This window comes from Aphelocoma coerulescens, chromosome 3 (genome assembly GCF_041296385.1).
Source record: "Aphelocoma coerulescens isolate FSJ_1873_10779 chromosome 3, UR_Acoe_1.0, whole genome shotgun sequence".
Taxonomy (NCBI): domain Eukaryota; kingdom Metazoa; phylum Chordata; class Aves; order Passeriformes; family Corvidae; genus Aphelocoma; species Aphelocoma coerulescens.
In genome coordinates this window covers 101,012,299-101,036,666 of record NC_091016.1, presented here as the reverse complement: position 1 = coordinate 101,036,666, position 24,368 = coordinate 101,012,299, and the positions used below count along the sequence as shown (strand labels likewise).

The window sequence follows — 24,368 nt, the reverse complement described above, 5'->3', positions numbered from 1 at the left end:
TCACCCAGAGCATTTTGATTAGTGCTATCTTGTGTCTATTTGACAGCTAGCAAAAGGAAGGAAAAGAGAACACACAAAAAAAGCAAGGCAGTGTGAAAAAATCCCTTTGCTCCTCTAACTAAAGCAAGGTGGCAGGTAAATGTTATCCTCACAAGCACATGGGGTGCAATGGTTTGAAGAATAAGAGATGATCCCAGGGCCAAGGGAAGAGGAGAGCTGGTCTCTGTACCTGGGAGATCGTGAGCCTCAGCTTGCAAGTGCCTTGGTGGTATGCCTTTAGTTGAGAGCTTGCCGTCTTAAATCCATTCCAAAAATTTGATCTCCCTGATGGCTGAGGAATCTGTTGCTGCCATACCGAATGCTGGCACAAACATGTTGCCTTTCAATTGATGTTGCCCTTCTGATGTCAGCTCTTTCCTGATCCTGATGCCAAATCCATAGAGTTTGATTCCACTAGGTAATTGGAAATTGTATTTTGATTTTAACCATTTTCCAGTAGGAAAATATGAGAGAAAAATTTATTCAAAGACATAAACAATTCTAGACTGAGCCAAAAAGTAAGCTTCAAGAACCTCTAGCATTTGGCTTACCCTGGTTTTGCAGTTTCAGTAACTAATAGCAAATGGCATTTAGTTCCTAGTTGTGTTTTCTGCCATTCTAGCACTATTCTTTCTTAAAAAAAACAAACCCTAAAAGACCTTCAGAACTATTTCTTGATTGTTCTGGCATTCCAGCATTCATTCCCACAAAAATGCCAGCATGATATTTCAATACAGAAATTGTAAAGAAAATATCAGAGTACCCTTTAAAATTTATTCAAGATCTCTGCTATGAACTTTGGATGTGAAAGGCAGGCTCTAGATGTTTGAGGCCTATAGAAGATTTCAATATTTTACGTGCTAGTCTTCAGGAATAATTGAAGAGGTGAGAGTGGGTAGATCCCAGGTTTTTTCCTACTATTTCAGAATCTGATTTTGCTTCAATTACTTGATTTTCATTCCCTAAAATCAGAAATTTAGAAGTTCTTATTTTAGGTAACAGGGCTAATCAACAGGCCGTGATTCATCTCTCCTGAATTTAGATAGCTGCATTTACATCTGAAGAGGTTATCTAAGCTCCTGTTGCAGTCAGGGAAGGAATTAGGGACTTCTTAGGCATTATTCTCTGATATAGTTTAGATGCCTATCTTATGGTGAAATGTCTTGTTCTCTAAAAAGTGCCTATTCTCTCCCCTTTGACAATAACAGAGCCTTGAACAAGCTCACGCGTAGATTTGGTAAATATTTATGTTTCCTTAACTGTCTGTACAGGAAATGTCCATTTAAGTTTGCAGAAACTTTGGCTTTTCATATTATTGCAATGCTATTTTTTTGTCTTTCAATTTATTTAATTCATTGCTCAGAGTTATATTAGATGTGGAACAGGGGTATCAGTAGGCAGACCAAAATTTTAGCTGTGAAGTTCAAGACATACACAAGTGAAAATGCAGAGAAAATGTAGACTGAATTCTGGGCACAGTCCCAAGAAACAGCTGTTGACATTCCTACTCCTGTGGAAAGGGTTAGGCTATTTTAAGAACCACTGGTTTTGATTGATAGCAGAGAGGATTCCAGTCTGAAAGAGTATTTTCAGCATGTTAAGTATGTCAGGCATTTATTATCTTACACACTCTTGTCTTTTTTTCATGTTTTCTGAAGCTATTTTTCCCCACAACCTCTTTTAATATTCTACTACACCCTATTTATTCTTTCTGATACATTGGGCAAGCTAACAAGGCTGTCCTCCTGTTTCTCACTTGAACAGTAAAGGACTAAATGATTAGGAGAGCATTCAATTTGTACTGTTAATTATGTGAATTTAAGTACAGCAGTTTCCAGGTTGTGATAACCATAACTCCTTCCTTTTAGGAAATGTTGCCATTTAGACTTCCCCACTGCAGTGGGATTGACCCACAAAGCTTGTAGATTCCTTTACTGAATTGTCAAAGAGAATAGTCCTGGAAGACTACTCTCCTTGATGTGTTTGTGAATTCAGGATGGTCTCTATGATTTAGTTACTAGTCAGGAAAGAAAAAATTGTGAAGGGACATCATGTGCCCTGAGAGAGGGCAATCACACCTGCAGAAAAAAATTGGCTGTGTGATAAAAGTAATTATCTGTATTTTCCTTAGCAACTCCATTGTGTTTTGGAAAAGTAGAATTAGAAATGTGGGGGGAAAAATCTACTCATGGGATGATTTACATATACTTAAATGCTTTTCACCCAGTATTAATTTGTCAAAAAGAGAAGGTAATTATTTAACTAGTATGCATTCACTAATCATCACAGATACAGTCAGTGTATCTGCCTTCAAATAATCAATGAAAGCTTCACTTGGACTGCAGGGAACTTTTTTATGCCTTTGTCATGAAAGTGCAGGTCAGAAATATGTGGAAATCTCCCACTTCCATTGCTTGAAATTTGCTTAATTCCAGAGTGTATATACTCTGTGGACTATGAATAAAAGCAGTAAAATTATGCAGGAACTCTGCAAAAATTCTTTCAAGAATTAACTGGAATTATAGCAACAGATGAGCCAGTTGATTGTTCTCATCTAGTTTTCCATTTCTGTTAAAAATCATAGTGCAGAAAAATTCAGTTCTAGGAAAAAAAGTGCCTTGCAATATAAAATCTTTACAGACAAATGAACTTTTCTCATTTAAACAAGAGTAACTTTACAAAGGACACTGTCTACAAACAAAGAAGGACATTTGTGGGAAGAGAGAGGGTTATATCTCACCTGATAAACCTTATTAATACACATAACCAAGCTGTGCTGCATCACCAAGAGTGATGTACTCAATAACAAAAAAGAAAAAAACCCTGTTTTTTGCAAGGGTAAGCTGAAGTGTGATATATATGTGCCTATAGACACAAAGTGACACAGACAGAAATGAAATCCATGATATTTATCAAAGATACTGACCATGGTACCCATAGCAGGTGAACCCACTTAGTACCTGTGTAACTGAACCAGAGACTCTGCCTCATTGCACCTGGTGTCAGATTAACCTAATTTCCTTTGTGCTTGCACTTACTGGAATGAAATCAGAAGTCATTGGCAGTATTTTTTTTTAAATTATTTTTTCTTAGGCTGTTTTGTACAAAATAGCCTAAAACTTAATTCTCCAGGGAGAAATTCTACATTGCCTGAGGTAAAGCAAAAGTCTGGACAGTTGAACCAAGGAGACAAAGAACATCACTTGCAGACAAGGAGTTGGGCTGGAGAAGAGCTGGAAAGGGAGCTGCTCTTTCTCTCAGTCACATTGCTCACTGGATTACAGCCTCTGCAAATCAAGCTGGCTTAACTGAAGTTAAGTAATATGAAGTGGAAATAAATAATATATAAAAATGTTAGCCCCAGTCTGCTTTGGTCAAAATTTACTAAAAAAAAAAAAAAATCAGTTTTACTGAAACTTGATGTGAAGTTATTCCAGGCTCTCTAGAAGATTCTGTACCTCCACTTGACCCCCAACATGCATGAGACCATGGAGCTGGCTGCCTTATTTTTGTTATGGGGCCCCACCCTGCTTTTGCAAATTATTTGCTTAATCTACAGACCCAGAGGGATGTCTTGGAAGACACCTTAAGTTTCGTTTGCCTTCCCACCACCAAGCCCACTGCTCTAAAGATACTGTAAATCTTGAGAGAAGGTAACATATCAGCACTGAGACAGAGCAGTCCAATATTCTGGCATGTAGATTAGTCCAAGAGACAGTGCAATATTATGGCATGTACTTTATTTTCAGTCCATTTTGTCTAAAACAAATCTGGTCTCTTCCTATTTATTTTCCAGATTTATACCACAATTCTTGGACTAGAGATCGCTGAAGACAAAATATTAAATGGCTCATTCTGACTATAGTTGACAGCTAGCTTACTACAGTGCAAAGCAAGGAAGAAGTCTCCTTTTCTGGGACCTGAGATGAAAAGCTTTTCCCACCCAGAGTAAGATTCAGACATAATTCAAATATCTCATTCAAAATTCTGGAAAAGCAATTTTTAGTTCCCTTCAAATCATGGGCTTTCAAGGCTTTTGTATATGAAAATTTCCCAGCCACATCCATTTCAGCTTCAATGACTTCATTTTACAGTTTATTCTGAGTGTGTTGGTGCTGGTCTGAAACCATATGTCTATCACAAATGCAGAAAGCAGAAGTTATTTTGATAAGTCCTTTGATTTTATGAATTTGATCTGAGTCCCCCTCACAGAACAGAGATCCACGGGGTGGTAATTTCTATTTAATACAAAGGGAAAGGGAAAAGAAAAATCGTTGTCCTCTTTTAAAAGACATCCTACTGTAGTGGGGCGTGGGAATGTGGGTGCCTCCAGCATGCTGGAGACACAGTCTTTGAATAATTTCTTTAAACCAACCTTAAGATGCATCCCAACCCCCAAATCTCACCCTCTATTAGTAATGTCCCTTAACTATTGGTGGGCAGTAAGCAATCATAACTGCTGAATATTTTTGGAATATAAAGCAGTGTAATCGAAGAGGGAGTGAGCATTACCTCTTGCAAGAATGGCCTGTTGCCTGGTGTTTGGGGAATACATGGGGTTAAGTTTCTTCAGGCAGACTTTATTCAGAAAGCTTGTTTGAAAAGGAAAAACAACTGCCTATATTACACACCTGCACCGGTTTAGCACTGTAATCATCTCTATATTGCCAGCCTCTTCTGACTGTAATAGAAAGAATATTTGCTAGATGGCATGGGAAAATGTTTCCTGATCCCCAGCTGAAATATTTTCCTGCTCTGTTTTTTTCCCCACGGGTTCTGTGGTGCAGGCCAGTGAAGCCACAGGGAGATACAAGGAGTGGTGGCAGTTCACATCAGCGGAAGAAGAAACCCACAGTCCCTTAATACACCTTCAGATGAGTTTTACCTCTGTAATGAATTCCTCCACAGATACTTCACTTTTTATGCCTTCCCAAAGCTGCAGGATTCCTTCTTTACTACTGCACAGTTTTTAGCTCTTTATAAGCTTTGCTCCATCATTACTGTAATGTTTTCTCATAGGCACAGTGGTGTCAGATTTTTTTGTTTTGCTTACTATTACCAACATATCTAGACAGCTTTAAAGAAAAAAGAAGAGACCTTCAATGGTTTATGTGATGCTAAAGTACTGCTCTGCAGCAGGAATGGAGCCGTATGGTATGTAATGTTTTATATGGAATTATGCATCAACAGATAGTATAGATGATAAAAAGTCTGAAGGTGATCACTAGGTGATCTCTGGTTTAACCCAGACCTGTGTTAATGAACAAAGGTTTGTTTTTCTTAAGAGATTCTCCACCTCAAAGGAACTAATATTATGGTGATTTTGTGGTTAGAAAGCGATTTGCTACTCTCTTTGTCATGCTTGAGGTATAGCTTAAGATTTGCCTGCATGTTGCAAGGACTGTATTAAAGAATATGGTATCACTGGCTTTCCCTTTTCTCAGTTCCATGTCTTTGTTAATTTTAATTGTTTAATTTTATTTGGTTTAATTTAAAATGGTGTTTCATTGTGGTACTTACTGCATGGATCCAGTATGTTTTTTGGGAATGCTTTTAGAGAATTAAGTTTCAACAAGGTACAGTAATGCTTATACATATTTAGGTACATTTAAGCATGAAATTGGTTCTTTTTGGAAATAACAGACAGACAGATCCCTGAGGCTATTGCCTTTATACCATTGGTTTTCTCTATCACTAGAAATGAACTTGGCTGGCTCATATAAAAAACACTTTGCTTCCATAACAGGCAGAGAAATGTAATTGCTTTTGTAGAATTGCATACCATAAGCTCAAGGGGTGTCAGTGTATTTCATTACAGTTGCAGTTGACTGATGGAGATTAACCTTATGCTAATCACTGTAAATGTAAAACCTTCTGTCTCAGATAGTGCTTACTACAAAGATTACTGATGTAATTCATGCAAAAAATAAGATTTTTTTAGTTGTTTAGAAGCCATTTTAAAATCTGACAAACTAATACATTACTTCTGACCATCTATAATATTTATGGTGCACTTCCAGTCATACAAGATATACTGTTCCTGAATTTGGACAGCAAAGAGGAAAAATCTTCGAAGTTGACAGCATTTCAACTTTTTAAAGCATCAACTTTGTGAAGTAATAATATTGTTAACATTTTTATAAGTGATTCTTCAAATAATTTAGTCCCAGTCATGTGTCTTGCTTAATGAGATGGATATTCAAGTCAAAAAGAATGATAACAAAAAGATTGTTATTCTGGAGACTCATATAAAGAGTAAGCTATAATGCCTATTTTACATTTAGTTCTGAATTTTGCACAGTAATAATTTCTAGCCTTGTTAATGGTATAGACTTCTGTCTCATGTTTTGGGAAGATCTAGCACAGGATTAGACTAGGTTTCCATGACAGAATATAACCCAAGTCCACCCCGTGCTTTCTTTTCTCATAGAGAAAGTAAGAGCAACACATTTGACCGCACATAAACATTTTCATTAAAGTATTCTGGACAAAATTTAAGGACGTTTCTTCACCAAAGTCAACAATGAAAATCTCAAAGGCCCTTCTGGTCCCAGAATTTCTATCCCACCTCTCCCCACCTCAGAACCCATTAATTGGTTTGGGCAGATACAACACTACATTGGCCCCCTTTGGTCTCAGTGAGCCATGGACACGCTGCTCGGTGGCCATGACCTGAGCACCCGCTACCACCACTGTGGGCAGTGTTCACCAGAGCCTGTGCAAGTAGGTATGAGCTACAAAGGACTAGTTCCAGGTTGCTAGAGATTTAGGGATTAGTCTTTCCTGAAGGTGATACTTGGGCACAGAAAAGCTGCTGTCATGAGTGTTTCTAAAGGGTATTTTTATTTTATGAAGGCTGTCACAGCTGAAAAACAGTAGTTAGGCTAAAATAATGGGGCAAAAGGTTTTTTGTCTCCTTTATTTACAATGGAAAATGCAACATATCTTTTGCATATGTATGTGCCAGGGTCTTTAATAAAATCTTCACTGGGAGTAAACCTGTAAAATTATTTCAAAATCTTCTGTAGGTAATCAAACATTTCTATTATACTGCTATTACTCTTTTACTAGATGGTATATGTGGTATTAAAAAACGATGTATTTTCATAATATAAAAGATATTAGAATATCCAACTACAATCACTCTTAGTCTTTTATAATATCTACCTTGGCAGAATCTTAGCTTGCTTGTAATGCTTGAAGGTTTATTATTTATTCATCAGCATCCTAAGTTAGACAGCCTTGGTATCTCAGCTGTCTGTAGCAAGGCATGTTGATTAGTGTTTCTAGAAAGATTTGGCATAAGCTAGGTTGCTGATGGCAGAGAGGTGGGTAGCATATGTAGTGCATTATCACTATACATTTTCAGTGTTGACAGGAACAGAAGCAAGCTGACATAACACATCTCGGTAAGTAATACTGCTATTACCAGTGTCACTTTTATCATCAGCTACGCAAAACATTGACCTAGGACTCTGATTTGATGTTAAAATAACATTGGCATGTATTGACATATATATCATGTTGGTTTTGTCATGACATTCCTTGGCAGGAGTAAGATTATTGTATATTGCTTCAGTTTACTCGTTAGCATTGCCCTTAATATCTCCTTCAGAAGGCAGTATTTATTTTTGTGCCTGTTTTTTTCTCCTAGTGACAAAGATAGCATTTATTGGTTTGGATATGAAAAGCTTATAGGTAACATTTTCGTATGAGAGACTGCCATACAATTAATTTCATTGCCAGCAATTCAAGTAGTGAACTGACTCAATGTCATTCAAGGAATTTTTTCTTTCAGAATACAAATCCATTTTTGGTATTTCCATCAAAATTTGATGTCTGGAACAGCATACTTTTTCTGTTAAACATGGACTAGTACTATTACTTACATAATGATTGATGTATCTTTAAAATGTGCCTATCATTTGATTGCAATTTAAAGTTGATTAGAGGTTTCTAACTTCTGAATGTGAATGACTGGTATCAAAGTACTAGGCTGATCTAGCAGAGCTACTCTGGAAAACAACATGCTGCAAATTGCATAACCCTCCAAAGTACAGGAATTTTAGGGTGATATAACTGGCATGGACTCTGAATGGCTGGTGGGAACCTGAGCTGTGAGGCATTTACTTGCACAAGTTCATGAAGACTTAGCACTCTAGAGCTCACTGGATTTGATTTGGCCATGGATTTTATTTTCACCGTGTAGGTACAATGGCAGGATACAGTAAGCGTGGGGTTTTCTCTAGAGCACAAACAGCTCAGCAGTGCATATTTGGGCAGAAAAGATCTTTTGTGAGAACTGAGAGGTGCTTGCTGGGACCTGTGAGTCATGGGAAGTGGGACCACAATGGCTCTTAGTCCAGCGTTGCCTTTGCAGCACTAATCTGCAGGTGCTGTGCGGTCTCTTGTCCATGCACACATGCACACCCCCTCTACAGCTTGGAGGGCCATGTTTAAAGGAAAGGAGCACCACCATGCTGTGACCATCTGGATGGGAGCCACTTTAGTGGGGAGGATGAGTCATTGGTTAGCACAGAGCTGTGCTGTGCTTATTAAATTAGGTGACACGTTACACAATTAGCCTGTATTTGCACGGCTGGTGACCCAGACTGGCTCAGGTCTCCCGAGCTCTGGAGCTTAGGAAGGGATAATTTCGATCTATCTGTAGTAATCACCCAAGAAAGTTACGACCCCGGAGTCGTGAAGCTGCCTCGGGGAGCTGTCAGGAAAAGCCGACTTTAGGAAAGAGCCCAAGCCCCGGCCCTTGAAAGCGGTAAGGATCTGACACGGAGCCACGGGGGAGCAGCTCGCCTTGCTCGGCATTCTCAGCTGTGACTCTTTCCAAATTTAGGCCTCTAAACTAGGTATCTGTTTCTTACGAGAATGAGGCTATAAAAACTGCCACCCTGGATCAGCCAGGGTCCCGGCTTGTCCGGTGTCCTGTCGCAGGCTGTGTCTGAGAGCTGACACCTAGAGAACAGTGTGAGAAAGGGGCCAGCGTCATGAACTGAGCTCACATCTCTCCATTTGCGAGGCAATTACCATACTTCATCATTAGGCACAGAGTATGTCAGTGAGTTTCTCCTAATGAAAGTCTTTCATGTTGTTTAACTAATTGAATATTCACTGGGCCATCACAGGGGACCTAAATTGTCCTTTTCATTTCCATGTCCTGATCAACAGCTAATCCTTAGCTGCTTCTGCATTGCCCTAAATATTAAGTATTTATATGGATGTTTTGTGTGGAATTTCTATGTATTTGTTAAATGAATCCCTCTTTGTTACCTTATACTAACCTAGTATTTTAACTTTTTTTCCCCTTAAATATTCTCTTACATTTGATGTCAAAATCTAACAGCAAACCAATTCTTGGTGGCTTTTTTGTGCACCTTCCTTTGCTGCTATATGAGTAAATTACATTATTTGCATATTCTTCAAAGATATCATGCCTCTGTTTTACTTTATTTTAGATTTAATTTTTCAATAATTCTATTGTAATTTTATAACATTAATAATAATAAAAAAGCTTTTGCATTGAACTATTTCTCCATAGGCTCTCAGAAGTTGTGTTTGGCAATTTAGTCAGTAGATTTTTATGATTCCTGGAAAAGTGTGCAGTCAATCTGAACAGGGAAGAAACGCGAAGATTTACTGGAGGGTTTATCCTACTGATCAGTTGCAATGACGGATACAATGTATAAAAATTCTTTCCCAGAATATACTTTCTAAGTGTGTATTTGTGTACAGCTGTTTTAAAGGGGTGAAAACCAGCAAAGAATAATAATAAAAAAAAGATAAATATCTTAGAAGTGATGTAGGATTCAATGTTGCTGAGTAAGAAATCCTGTAAAAGAGTTTTTCATGCTTGTTTCAGGCTTGTTTTACCAGGTATAAAAGGCCACATGACTGCAAATGCTCGACTAACACATTCAAACGAGTTATCCCCTGTTAGCAGAGGCCCATTCTCGTGCTCCCCAGGGAAGAAGTAATAGTAGGCTATTTAAATAAATCTATTTGCACCACAGTAGGTTTTTTTTATTTTTCAGTTGTGGGTGTCCAGCAGTCCATAGATGGTTAGTTCACTATCTGTACCTCCACTGACAGATAATAACCTTTTAAAATAGTCTTGCAATCATGTGCACATGCTCCAAGAGAGATAAACTAAGTTTGGATGAGAAAACAACTTCTGAATTGTGCCCCATGGGTAATTAGGGTTGAAACAAGCTGATAATTTAGAATTTGTTCTTCTGACGTGATACAGCATAATTCTTATGGAACTGTGCCTTTCATTATTCCATGAAGACTAAAGTGTATTTTTAAGTAGCAGGTGCAAATGTATGAAAGTCTATTTTATTTTTGTTCCGATGCGATCTCAAAAACATCATAAAATCTTGCTCAAATCTAAATTTTTTCATTAAAAAAATTTCCATTAAGAACTCTAGAGTTTCATGTGAGCAAGGCCTTGTGTATTTTAATAGGACAAGTATATAGACTGCTGACCTAGCTATTTGCAAAAGCAAATCCCAAATTCTTGACACTTCACCTCCACCCACATGGCATTCTCCTGTCTTTCATTTTATGAACACACACACGCACAAAGACATGCAGTTTCTACAGAAAGCATGCCAAAGCCTCTTAATCCTGAATGCTCTATTGAATATTTGAGGTTCTAGTAAACTGGAGTGAAAATGCAATGACAAGAAATAGTTTGTATCCTGTGTAGCAGACAAGGAGTTCTTAAGCAGACCTGATTTTGTTTTTGTAGCACAGATCCTCTCTATAAGCCTTTTTTGCTGTTGAATTTTGCCAGGAACGGCTATGGGTCAGTGCAGCCTTAAATCTTGTGTTTATTTAGTATTAGTGAGGAGCCAAACAAAAATGCCTGCCAATTGCTTCAAATCTGTGCCCATGTGCATTTCTCATTGTTTTGGGAGAAGAATAAAGGCTGATGACAGATCAGACATGCAGATCCTTCACCTGCAGCCTTCTGGCTTGTTTGTGACCATTAGGTGCTGCAGTGGCTCTTGGCTGCTTGCAGGCAAAAGACAGGTTCCAGTGGGTGCTGCAGAACAAGACCTATCATTTCACAGTTGCCTAAAGCTCCTTGCTTGCTCCTCAAGTCCTTCTTCCAGGGCCTTAGCATCAGGATTTTTGGGTCAAATGCTTTCCTGACTCCGGAAGGTTGTAACACCATTATAACATTCAGTAACTGGGTCTGACATTTCTGACTAGAAAAAGGCTTTATCTGAAAGAAAGCTTCAACCTCTGGCAATCTGCTTTCTAATGCTAATGGTGGAAGGCCTCTTTCAAAGCTCATGCTGAAAAACACATCTGAGAAGGAGTCTGGTAGCTGGGCTATTGATCAGCACTGTAGAAAACTTGGGGTAATTTTCCGTCATGTCATTCAAAGAGAGACATATTCAAAAGCAGTTTGGCTCTCCATTCTGGTGCTTCCACTAATCATTCCATCCTGTATTCAAGGCACCTTCCAGATAAAAAGGGAATAAAACCAAAAATGTTCTGTTAAAAGGTTTTGTTCAAGAAAACTGACTTTTTTAATGTGGAAGAAAATACTTAAATGAAAAATTCCTGGTCCACCACAGAACTGCAGAGGAGATGGGATTTCCTATGTACAATGGCAATATAGAGTCTGTTGAGGCAACATGCAACAAAACACAGCATCTGACTTCTACTGAAATTAAAGGCAACCTTTTAAATTAATGGAATTTTATCATCTGCTAGTATATTTGGTCATTTTCTAAAAGAATCTTTATTGGAAAGCAGAGAAAAAGTAATTTCTTGGTACAAGGAGGCTTTTAAGTTACTTCCAAAAATAGCTTGATTAATTACCTTAACTGTCAAACTCTTTTCTCCACACCAATTTCTGCCTAGTTAATAAGCAAGACCTAATAGGCAGAGCAGATGCAAAGTCAAAGACTGGAGCTGAGAGACAAATACTGCATGGATACATGAGGATACATATCACTGATTTCACTTGCTTTAAATGTCAGAGAATGGGTGTTCCAGGGGAGAGGACTGGGCCTGTGGGTACATCTGCCTTTTGCTTTCCTCGGACACCGGAGCTGTCCCCTTGACCTGTAGTCTCTGCTGTAATCCAAACCTCAGCTAGATAGCCTTGGCAAGACTGAGCTCCTCATCGCTTTTTTCCTGAAGAAAGATCTGTAGTCAGTAGGAACATAAAGTCTAACACTATGGAAAAGAATTTGACATAAACAGTACAGCAGTGCCTTTTTGTAAAAACTGAGTTAAGAATATTTTAAAATAACCTGAAGATTTAGTGAAAAGTGTTCATAATTAAAATTTTATTTGAGTGCCAATACATTGCCGTTAGGATGTTCTTGATACATGGCCTAGAGTTTCAGGGTTTTTAATTTTTTTTTTTTAATTTGCAACTAGATTTGCTTCTGTGTTATGTAAACCAATTAAGCTGTTCAGAAGACATTGATTATGACCCTTTCACAGATTGCATGATGCCTTGTGCAGGCAGACAGGAGAGCTTTATTAAAAATGCTTGTCATTTCTTAATATTGTTCAGAGGACATATAATCTCTGGGATAAAAAATACTTGCAAGAGTCATTTGCTGATGCAGAACAAGGACTTTTATTAAGTTCAAATCTATTTATTATCTGTAAATCTTCTAACTTGTCAAAACACTGGATGAAAAAGGAATGCGTGTGTTACAGGGTCTTTCCTGTTGAATTCAAATGAAGGGTGTATATTTGATGTCTGGTTTAATGATCCCTGCTCTTGAAAATTAAAACTATGACTGATATCTCTAACAAACTGATAACTGAAATGCTTTCATTTTTAAGAACTTTATATTAACCTCCTATTTTATTTAATTTGAATTTCAATTTCAATCTTCATCCAAAAGATATTTCTTCCCTTTTCAAAGGTAAGACCAAGTTCAGAAACTCAGAATCATACTCATTTTCACTCAGTTCTTGGGGAAAAATTTGACTTATTTCAAGTAACTTTAAGAAAAAATGGTCCAAAGTGATAAAAAAAAAAAATTCTTCTGAAATCTTGCAGGATTCTCCTCAATCCAGGCATTTTAGAGCACTACAGTAAGCAAGCAATGATTTCACTGAATCTGCTTTTAGGAGACTGCAGAGTCATCTGCCACTAAGGCAAAAGGAGCAAAGGTCTCTTTGAATGGCTACAAAATGTTGGACTCTAAAACCTAGAGTCTGAAGAAGAGGGCATGTGTCTTTAGCTAACAGAAAACACAGCACAAGAGAATCTTGACTTATGAACACTCATAAAATCATCAAAATCCTCCTTTACAGGAGGAGAGACAGAATCCATCCCATGTAATGTATGTCTGGAATGTCACTTAATGCCCATCTTGAGGGTAATGAGTTCTCCCTGGTGGTGAGGGTGGTTTAAGAATCTGTATGGAATATACTGGAATTACTGACTCTACTGAGTTTATGGGGTATTGTAGGAAATACAGGGTTTGAACTATTTTAAGGTGATAAAAATATTTACAAAATCTCTGATGTTGTAGTTCTGTCAAAAAATTAATTCAATTGCTTCTTTAATCTCAAGATATGGTTATTACATGCATGCCTTCCTCCACTTTCTTAGAACGAAGATGCAACATGACAGTACAAATACATAGGAGTCAAGTACTGAAGCTACATTCTTTCTTACTACATGCAAAAGTGTTTTCCATTGCATTGTCACCTGTATTCTTATATTGGGAACTTCTGAATAAAATCTCAGTAGTAAGTAAATGACAGCGTGTAGATTTTTGTTAATTTCAATTAACTCCCCTCCCCTTTTTTATAATCCTTTGATCATGTGATCCTTTTGGTTAGTTCATAGCATCTATGGAAAGAGTGTTATTTACACATTTTCAATTGAAACTCTAAAGTATTCTTTCTAACATTGACAGGGTTTTGCTTAAATTTGGAAGACTCTTCTTGAGAAGCGGGACATTAGTAGCATACTTGGTCATGAAGTGTTTTCTCACTATCCAGATTTGTTGGCTAAAGAAATTATGCTTGTTCTTGGTGCAAAATGTACTGTCTGCTGTTCTCCTACAGTTCTTCTATTCTTTCTCCTACACTCTAAAATATCCGAGGAATGGTACATGACTGTATTTAGTGGATTATTATGCCAAAGTGGAAAACTAAGAATTTTTTTAATGAGAAAAAGTTTGTATATATATAATATAAAATTATTTAATAAGTAAAAATAAAATTATTTAATTGGAACAAGCGTAGCTATTCTTTCCAACAAATAAAGTAATATGAAAATGACCCTAGCAGTGGTAAACATGCAGTATTCATGGTATCTGGGAAAGCTCAAGTTAAATGTTTAAAGACAGATGCTTTTTAGTGATTAGCACAGAGAAGAAAACAAGATTCTAAGTTTATTATCATGCCCTCCTGTGAATGTGCAGAAGAAGCCAACAGCCATTCAGCTTTACCTTATTGTTTGCTAGTAGCTGAGTGCCAGAATAATTACTCTTTGTAGCCAGCATTCTTCTGGGCCCACACAGACCTACTCAGAAAATAGCTCATTAAAAGGACCTCTGAAAATCCTTGCTGAGAAGAGGAAAATATGACCTCTTCTTCAGTTTTATCACAGACATTTTGTTGCTGCTCCTTTAGTGTTCAATTTTTATTTATCTTCCAACTGTGCTCTACATACTACAGGCAGCAGTCTGCAGAAGGAGGGATCTGAATTATCAGCCCACTGAGTTTTGTTAGTAGGGGACAGGTAAGAATGCTTGTAGATGAGCTTGTATTGATTATTTGTTAAATGCCTGGCACAGATGACTGTAAAGAGTGCAGCTTTTGATGGGAAACCTATTGCTGATAATACAGGATGAAATAATCCATTTCTTAGAGATTAAAATACTAACTGCCTTCCCCTATGTGTGGTTTGTTTAAAAGCTAAAAATTTAGCAGCTGGTACTTCCAAAGTACTCTGAGTATCCCTAATGTACCATCAATGAGAGCTCTGTTCTCTTCTTTATGGAAAGGAGCTGAGGAATATGGGCTAGCTGGTATTACAAGACCTTCACTGCTGTCTGCTGGAATGACAGCAGAAAAAAAAATGATGGCAGATTAACTAGAAGCCCTCAGTCTGGTAATATATGAGTAGATAAAGACTAAGGTTTAAATTTGCCTGTGACAAATGTGACAGCATTGCTTTTCTTTTTTCAAAATACCTTTTCCTGACTGATAAAAAAAACTTGTTAAATCCGGAGGCCAGATGGCTTTTAGAATCTTGAAAAACATATTTGAGAATATGCCATGATAATTTAGTGAGATAACTCCAAAGCATGAAAGATGTGCTATTATCTGTCATTGGTATGTGGGTGGCAGCTGTATGGCCTTTTGAAAATTTAACACAACTCTTTCTTAATATTCTTTTGATCCCTGCTCCAAAAATATAGTTCCTCAGCAGTACAAGTGCCCAGACACAAGTTGTAGCAGTTTGGGAAAGAAGATATCTATTGAAAATGTCATTCTTATTTTAAAATAATAGTAATAGAGGAGTCCAAACACGGGAGAGAACTTTATAGAATCTGTGCTGCCAAAAGCAAATCACATCAGCCTTTACTTTCCTCCTGCCAGATCAATTATTTTTAAATGAAAAGTTACTTTCCAATTAAACAAAACTTGTCCCAAACATTTTAACTCAAAACCCCTTAATTTTTACAGTTTTCAGAAAAGAAAATATTCTAATAAACAAAACTGAAAAAGCCATCAAAAAATTAAATGTACTTTTAACATTGTTTAGCTGACAACTGACAGCAGTAATAAAAGAGGAAAATTAGAGGAAAAGGAAACTTTTAGGAAATCAGAAAATCAAAATGAGGAGGCAGCTGTCGGTGAAGACATGCATGTAGTACTGGAGGATGTGTGTGAGCATCTCACTGCATTTTGGTGTTCTGATGAGAGCAGGTGGAGCTGGTTGGTTGTAGCAGGGGCAGGAGGTGATGACAGGAGCTGTTAACCTGGGGCATGGGAATGGGCACATTCAAGTCTCACAGAGGTAGCTGCAGTCTCTGAGTGGGGAGTGTTGGAAACTGTCTTGTATCCTCTCCTGGAAAAGAGTTTTCTTTGCTGAAAGTGCTGGCAGTGAGAATGAATTTTTAACCTGAAGCTGTAGTCCTTTGGGTTTGAGGACAATTTTTCTTAAAGTAAGTGCTACAATTAGCAGGAGACCAGGGTGTGGAGGGCCGTGGTTGTTCATTTATTCCTGTCAGACTTGAATGACTGGAGTGTTCACACAGTGTTGAAGTGTTTTGGATAGTTATACCTGGGGAAACACAGAGAAAATGCTGTTGTGAAACGAATGATGTTGTGTTTGCCAAAATATTGCTAAAGTGCTCTTGCTAACAGCAGGTTTGCCCTGAAGCACTGAGAGCCCTGATATCCAGCATATCCTCAAAAGAGTCCATCAGGGATTTCACACACAACTGTTAACCTGGAGAAGTTTGAACTGTAACTCAGCTGCTAAGGTGAGGCTGTACCAGTCCTCCTTTGATTGCATCTAAAAAAAGCAGCAAGACAGTGCTTCAAAACTGAGCAGAAACCCTGAACAGGTGGGAAATGCTCAATGTCATCTGCTCCATCCAGATCACTGCCAAACCTCAAGGGTGTGGTGAAAGACCAGATACCTCGTGCAACTTATGCAAGCTAGAGAGACATATAGAAATGCAAAAATTTGTAGTTACTGTAATTGAAAAATTAGCAGTCTTATCACAGAGTTACAATGTTGTTAATTCCCTTTTCACTGACGGGAACAAGTGGAAGGAAGCACTTCTCACAAACAACATTTATCTGAACCCTTTTACTGTTCAAGATATTGTCATTAAGAGAATGAGGCTGTTGTTATTAAAGCAGATAATTTTTCACAGGGTGTGTTTGGTTCTCAAGCAGCTTTCTCAAACCCTCATGCACTAACTCATATCCAGCTGGAGCCACAGCTGGCAGGACAGTCCTTAGTGCAGAAGCAGAAGACTTTACTACTATGCCTTTGGCTTCTGAGAGAGTGACCTGTACATGTAATTGTGCAGTATTTGTCTGTACAGCAGATACAGCCTTCTTGGATGGTGTTCAACTTGTTCATTGCTGATTCCAGTGTGTCCTGGTGGTCTTGGGCTGGTGCTTGGCATTCTGAATTTATCATTTATTGTGTATTCAACTGGGCCACATCTCCTGAGTTTATCCATTTGGGAAAGACTTCTGTGTACTCTTCAACCTGTTGTCTCTTAGCACCTCCTCATTGTACTGTTCACTCAAGTGCACACAAACCCTCACATACATGGGGTTTGTTATTATGATGTAGTCCAGGTACAGACATCCTCACACTTCAAGTCAAAATGGCCCTATATTGCAGCTCATTCCCAATGATCACACAGATGACAGCAACCTAGACAACTTTCTCATTTCTACCACTTTTATTTTCTATGCATTGTTATGGAAGGTGTCAGCATCTCCAGTTCTTTGCAGGCAGGTGGATGATGTTGATGGTGGGGCTTATGTACCTCGTGGTTTGGGCCCACTTGAAGCTACTTTTCTGTCTTTAATAACAGTTTACTTGTTCCTTCTTCATCAGCCGGCAAATTTTATATCTGAATTTGATGGTGTTTGCTATGTTTCATGTATGCCAGATACTGGTTCTTTGCCTGCTCTGTTATCCTTAATACCAGCACACAAGGTTGCATTCCTGTAGTGAGTAACAACTTATTATTAATGATTCGTGCTTGTAGCCCTAGGGCTCCTATTCCACACTTGCACTTTCAAGGCTTCTGCTATTATCTCGTGCTTGTACTTTTGGAAGCATCTTTTTAAATCCCTTGGTCTTTTTCAACAGCCTTCAAGCTATGATAGCTGGACATGTAGTATCAGCACACATCCATCCTTTTTCTGCAGTCACTCTGAAGTTAATCCATTGTACAAAATTAATGGTCTGTTAGGAGATTAGCTCAATTGGCTAAAGCATATGCTAATAATGCCAAGGCTGTGGGTTCAATCCGTGTATGGGCCACTCACTTAAGAGTTGGACTCGTTGATCCTTATGGGTCCCTTCCAACTCAGAACATTCTGTCATTCTGTGAGACGTGCAGGGATACGTGCAAGCACAGCTGTGATGCTGGGCACCACCTGCTTCCTAAATGTGTTGCTTGGACTAGTGTCACTGGTGTGTTACCAAACTTGCTCTGCAATGTGTTTTGGAAAGGAGAACTGTGGAGATGCTCACCTGTGGTGGCAGCACCATGTGGGCTAGATTCTCCTGTGGCAGGATTGGCAGTGCTCAGTGTGTGGTGGTGGAACCTCACCGCATGTGAGCCTCAGCTCTGTGGAGAGGGAGCTGCTCTGGGTGAAATCCCCCTGGCCCTCAACCACTCAGACATTTTGGGACACCAAAAGGCAAATAGCTGGTGTGTGATACTGTAAAATTGAATTTCCTTGCTAGCATCATCCCACAAGACTGATGTCTCAGCTCTGACAGATGTAAGTAGGGATTTATTTATCCTCCCAGTGCTTGGTTTGAGAACTACGCCTGCTTATTGATAGGTCAGCTTTTGGGAAAAAAACTATGAGTGGAATTATGTCATATAGATTAATGAGAATGTGCTTCAAGGTTGCTGTGAGGGTGACAGCAGCATTTTGGGACTCTTACAGAGCTGAAATTGCAAGAAACTCTTGCAGGAAAAAGAATAAATTCTAGCTTTCAATTTCTCACTGAGTAATCAAGACAGAGCTGTTCAAAAACGGACTGGAAAACTGGGGTCTGTTTTGCCTCACTGCTATACTAATGTGACTAAGCAGTGTGCAGCCTTTTTTGTTGGGCAGAGGTATCATGACATTGAATAAGGATATATTATGTACATCAGATGTAAAACTATCTGTTAATGTTCTAGTATGGATGTTCTGCATATGAAGGCATAAGTACTATAACCTTGTAAGGACTCTAGTTTTGATGCAGATATTTTTCTTTATCTACAGGCATTGGATTTGATATGAAATTTCCCATTTCCTAAGGAGTCTTCTGACCACGAATAATATAATAATATTTGATAAGCAGTCCATGTGCATGTTAGACAGCATCACTTTTTTGTTTTCATTTGTTTTTTTTTTTTTTTTAATTTTCTTTTGCAATCAGCCTTCAAACTTCTTCAGTCTACTTTTGTCAGTCCTTGACTGCCTTCTATGGAAGACCAGATGGCAAGCCTGGCCACACTAGTGAAAAATCAGCAACAATATTTCAGCTTAATTTCTAGTTGATCCACACAGCAAAATGAACACAGGACAGCCAGAAGGAAGGGGTGACTATCTGCTGAGGGAGAAGCTGGAGGCAGTCTGGGTATGGGACCACCTCACCTAGCTGTGGTTTTGTGCATGGGTGATGGACTAGAGCAGCTTGAGATGTTACAACAGAGTGTTTTAACTTGGGAGATGTTGCTTCTTAGGAGATTTAGGAGACTGGAAGCAAATAAGAGGTTTAAGGGTGTCAGTGATACTATAAACATGATTTAAAGGCCCACGTCATCTTAGGGTCTGACATACTATGACCATTTAGTCACACTGCATATAATTAAGTCAAGTAAGCATAACAGGGAAAGTCTTTTACTTGCCCTTAACAAAAGGAGGAAATTAAAGGTTATCTTTACTTACTTTTCATTAAATTTAGCTACATATGTATAGAGCAGTATCAAAGAGCAATTACAGTTGTGTAAAGTCTGCTGGGCTGAAGAGCTAATTAAAATGATGTTTGAAAAAAACCACTTCATCTGAATGAGCTCTTGCATTTTGAATAATAGATTAAAATTTTTTAATGTTACAGTGGCTGGGCATACCCTACATTATTAATTTGCTCTTTCTAGTGCTTTACACATATCACACATTCATTTTCAAAAGATACTTGTCTGCATTTGAGTGTGTGTTGATGTATTGAAAGAAGCAGAAATTATTTGCTGAAGGTGATAAAATGGAAACATCATAGGGCCGGGGGAAGCTTCTGGACCACAGTTGTCCTTGGGAATTTTGGCACAAACTTCATCTTGACTGTAATTTCAGCCTGGATTTTTGGAATGGGTTTAGCTTTTTCCTCTGAAATTTCACAGAGAGAAAGTTGGTGTTCAGATGATCATCTGCTGCTGTTTGTAAAAGGTTTTAGAAAAGCCGGAGCTCATGTTACACAATAAAGAGCTAATCCATATTAGGTTACTGTGATAGCTATAATAAGTCAGGATATGAAGATAGGCTGAAGATTCTTACATCTCATTAACTGATAATTCCATCTGACTAGCTTTTCTCTGTCTCGAGGAGGAGACAATATCTGTTTGTGGTTTGACTTGAGTCTGAACATAGAAAAGGAGTTTAAGGAGAGATTACAGAACTCAGGCTGTGTTTTTGGATGGCCCCCCTCTCTGGCTGGGTGAATGATGTTAGCTGTGCTCTCTCTGAGTGTCAGAGCTATATTTATCACTCAGGAATCGTGAGCATGTGAATTTGTGCTCTGACCAAAACAGTGCTTCAGTCAACACGGTTCTACGTCATGATGTACCCACTTGTTATTTTGCTATTATTTACTCATAATTTACTTTTCTGTTTTTTAAACAAATAAATATCTTCAAAGGAAGAGCTAGATGTTTCAGGAATGAGGTTTTCTCAGGGTGTTTTTTTATTAATGGAATGACTTACATTAACAAATCAGTGGAAGAAGTGGTAACGTGAACCAGCATATTGAATTTCACTTTAGCAATCTGTATTCCAGAAGGAAATCCTGAGAAGCAATCATTGACAATGGGACCTCAATTTAAATTACAAAATAGGCAGTATGCTGAATGCATATAGAGCATATGAGAGATTAAATGGAAGTGTTAGTTTGTGTTCACAAGGTAACCAAGACATTAAAAATGGGCTCTACAAGTAAGGACTACAGAAGCTGTGGTAATGAAAACAATAATTAATATAATTTAAGTTACTATCCCCAGGGCAGATGTAAATTGATGGTATTAATTATGCAACAAACCTGTTTGTAAATTGATGACATAGGAGCTCGTGGAAGTCATCTAGAATAAGGTTTTTGTTTTGAAGCTTTTTGGCAGTATATTATGCAGCCGCCGATAGACACCAATGGATATTCAAAGGTTATTTATATTAAACTCTATAATTTGTATTCTTCAAAGCACTAACTAACATGAAGGCTGCAATTAAAAACAATCAGTTATTTCATGTGCATAAGGTTGATTACATAACATAAAACAGAATTCCTTAGTATTGAATTCAATAGATGTCACATTTGGTATTTTTCTGCCGCTGTAACTGTATTGATTCAAGTGAATTCCAGTAGCAGGGAATGTATGGCATTGAATGACTTCTGCTGTTGGAACCAATTTTGGAGAAAAGATGATAAGAAGTTTCATGTATGTTTTTACATATATTTGAATTGTAAGCTTCTTTCTTTGTTGTTTACCTCTAAGTATCAGAGTGGCTATTAGTAGATGTAATGAAATGCTGGAAGCCCAGCCTGTTCATTTCTTTTCAGTTCTTCAAGGTTAGAAACATCAGCCAGAGAGAGAGATGGTAAATGAGATATGACAAAAGGTGCAAAAATCTTTTCTTTACCTTAAAAAAGAAAGTAGTATGTGACAGTTCCTCCTGCTTTACATTGTTCAATTAAAATTTAAATTTTAAAATGTCAAAGTATTTTTTCTTTTTTCTTTTTTTTTTTTTTTTAATCTCTAAAATAACCACTTAAAAATAGTTCTAACCAAGAAATATTTCTCTTTTGTTTTCCCCCAGTGGCAATGTTTGTATTTTCTGGCTAGTCACCTGATAGTTACTTGTCTAGGTTTCTGTGGAGCAGCTTAGATTGCATGACCAGTTTTACCAGCTAGAAGTTCCTGTTTCTCAATTGCTATGAGTGAAACTAAGAGGAACACAGTCCTGTCACTGCTTCATGCAGTATCTAGCAACTTAAAACTGTCTGAAATGCAGTAATTGTATTTGCTTGTGTATGCTTTCTAAACTCTAAGAAAATAATATACACTAGGGGAACATAAACAAAACCATGATTTAATGGCATCTCCCACCTGAAAAAAATAGTCTTGTTTGCCCATTTTTATGTATTTTCCAATCATAGTTTTAGCTTGCAAGCAATTTTGGTGATTATTTCCACAATATCTTTAGGCCAAATACAGAAAAGATTTCTTTGTGTGTTCTTTAATACCAAAGCAATAAAATTGGAAGTGCAGAGTAAGACACAATACAAAATTAGGTGATAGCAAGATCTCTCTATTACTATGCAACAGCCTGGAGCCTCTAGTCTGATTTCTTGTTTGTATTTTCTCATTAAAAATATGCAGATAAAATAGTGGGAGTTTAGCAATGCTGCCACATTTGATTGGAATTTGCCATAAATCTGTTTGTGTTTGGGCTTACTATTTGCACACTTATTCCCTCTCTTCCTTTTTCTTTTAGAAGGAATATTTTCCCTTCTGTCTCAAGAATGCCCACTGATACAGAACAGCTGTTATCAAGTGTCAAAACAAGAGCATGACTAGAGAGTGAGGTAGAGGGGGAAAAAATGTTATTAAAGACAACCAAAGCAGCCAAATTCATCAGCTGCACTTCCTTATTAGAGAGAGAATATGAAAGCAAAACTACAGGTCTTCAGGAAAGCAAAGGCCATCTCTAGCTGATTTTAGTGTAGACCCAGGTACTGTGTAAGACTGCCGTGAATTGTGTCAGCTGTACAGAAAGCACTAATGCTAATGTGATGGGTGCTCCTGTCTGTGTGTGTGTAATCGTGCACCTTGAAGGCACCTTAGGGAGCAGCAGGTGCTTGGGTGGAGTCTGCACCCCTGGCAGTATTGTAGGGACTGGCAGCTGCTCGCTAGTGAGTACGTCCTTGAGTACTAATGGTACTCTGCTGACTTTTATCAGGAGCAAGGACTAAGTGTTTAATGTGCTGGCTAATAATATTTAAAAATTGTGTTGTTATTTTATAAAAAGCAATGATCAGACTCAGGCACCTTAGTGTCTAAAAGAAAGACAGAGCTGTTGTTTCGCCTTCACATAAAATAACAACCTGAACTCCTGGCATGGTGGATCATTTAGCTGTCACTCTTTTGCTGTTGATTCAGGCCATGCATTATATATTCCAGTGCTTGGTCACTTGTGTGAAATGGAGGGGGAAGTAAAAGTAGGAGAGCACCTTGTAGCTTCACAGCTGGATGTGTCTGAGAGAGCAGAGTTCTTCCAAACTCTTGAGGAAAGAGCAGTTGACAGCGTTTGTACAAGTAACCTGCCTCTGTTTTGCCTGAGCACTCCAGCAGGCAGCTGTTAGTGGAAGTAACTAATATTTGCTTGGAGTTTTTTAGAACTGGAAATTTTTAATATTCCAGCCACAAGATGATCAAGTAATGTAAACCATAATTCCACTCTGTTCCACAACTGCTATTTACTTATGGATGCAAATTACAAAGAAGCATAATGAGAGTCATAGCTCTTCAATCTGTTTCACTTTAAACAAGCAAGCAAAACAAAAAAAAGAGCCAAAGCAATAATCCTGTTTTCCTGTAGGATTCAATACAGTTCAAGCCTCTGAATATTAGAGTTCATTGAAAAGACAGTTAACAGCCATAAGGTTTACATCAGATGGTATAACAAAGGAAAATCAATGTACTCCATAGTTTTAAATCAGAAAACAGAATTTTTTTACACCAACAAGTAGTGGGAAAGTCAGCATGTCAGGTTCAGTGGTTTGGGGTGTGGTTCCCTCTATTTACCTTGCGAAGGCATGTGCAGTTCCTCTTCCTGATGTCTGGCAAAGCAACTGAGAGTTTTACAATGATGTGGACTTCTTTTTCCTGTTCCATCTCCTGTGAAGGAGATGGAAGTGATAGGAGAGCACTGTGATAAAATTGAACATTTAGGTGAAATTGCCTCTGTTTAGTCTTTCTTGTGTTTGGTGCGTTCAGGCCCTATGTACACAATCCTACTGAGAGGGCAACAGGGGGAGGGAGAAATAAGCAGACAGACAAGCAATTAGTTGGTGCATGTGGCTGAATAGCTCAAAGAAAATGGAGAAGATACTTGAATCACAATTAATTCCAGATATTGCTCAGAATTAGCTGCATTTGCATTAGTAAATGTGATTTTTTTTTTTTTTTTTTTTTTTTTTTTTTTTGCAGAGCAAAGGTTTTTCCTATTTGGTTTAAGTTGTTAAGCAAATACTCTAGGGGCTATTATTTGCCCAGATACACTGGTATAATTGAATTGTTGTCCTACTAAAGTGGAGTTAAACAAAGATAAAAACAGCCTTG

At 38.0% G+C, this 24,368-nt stretch overlaps 1 protein-coding gene across 3 annotated transcripts in view; it reads left to right on the top strand.

The window, feature by feature from the left end:
- Positions 1-24,368, top strand: part of MLIP (muscular LMNA interacting protein) — a 131,505-nt gene that overhangs the window by 44,286 nt on the left and 62,851 nt on the right. The gene's annotated exons all lie outside the window — the stretch shown is intronic.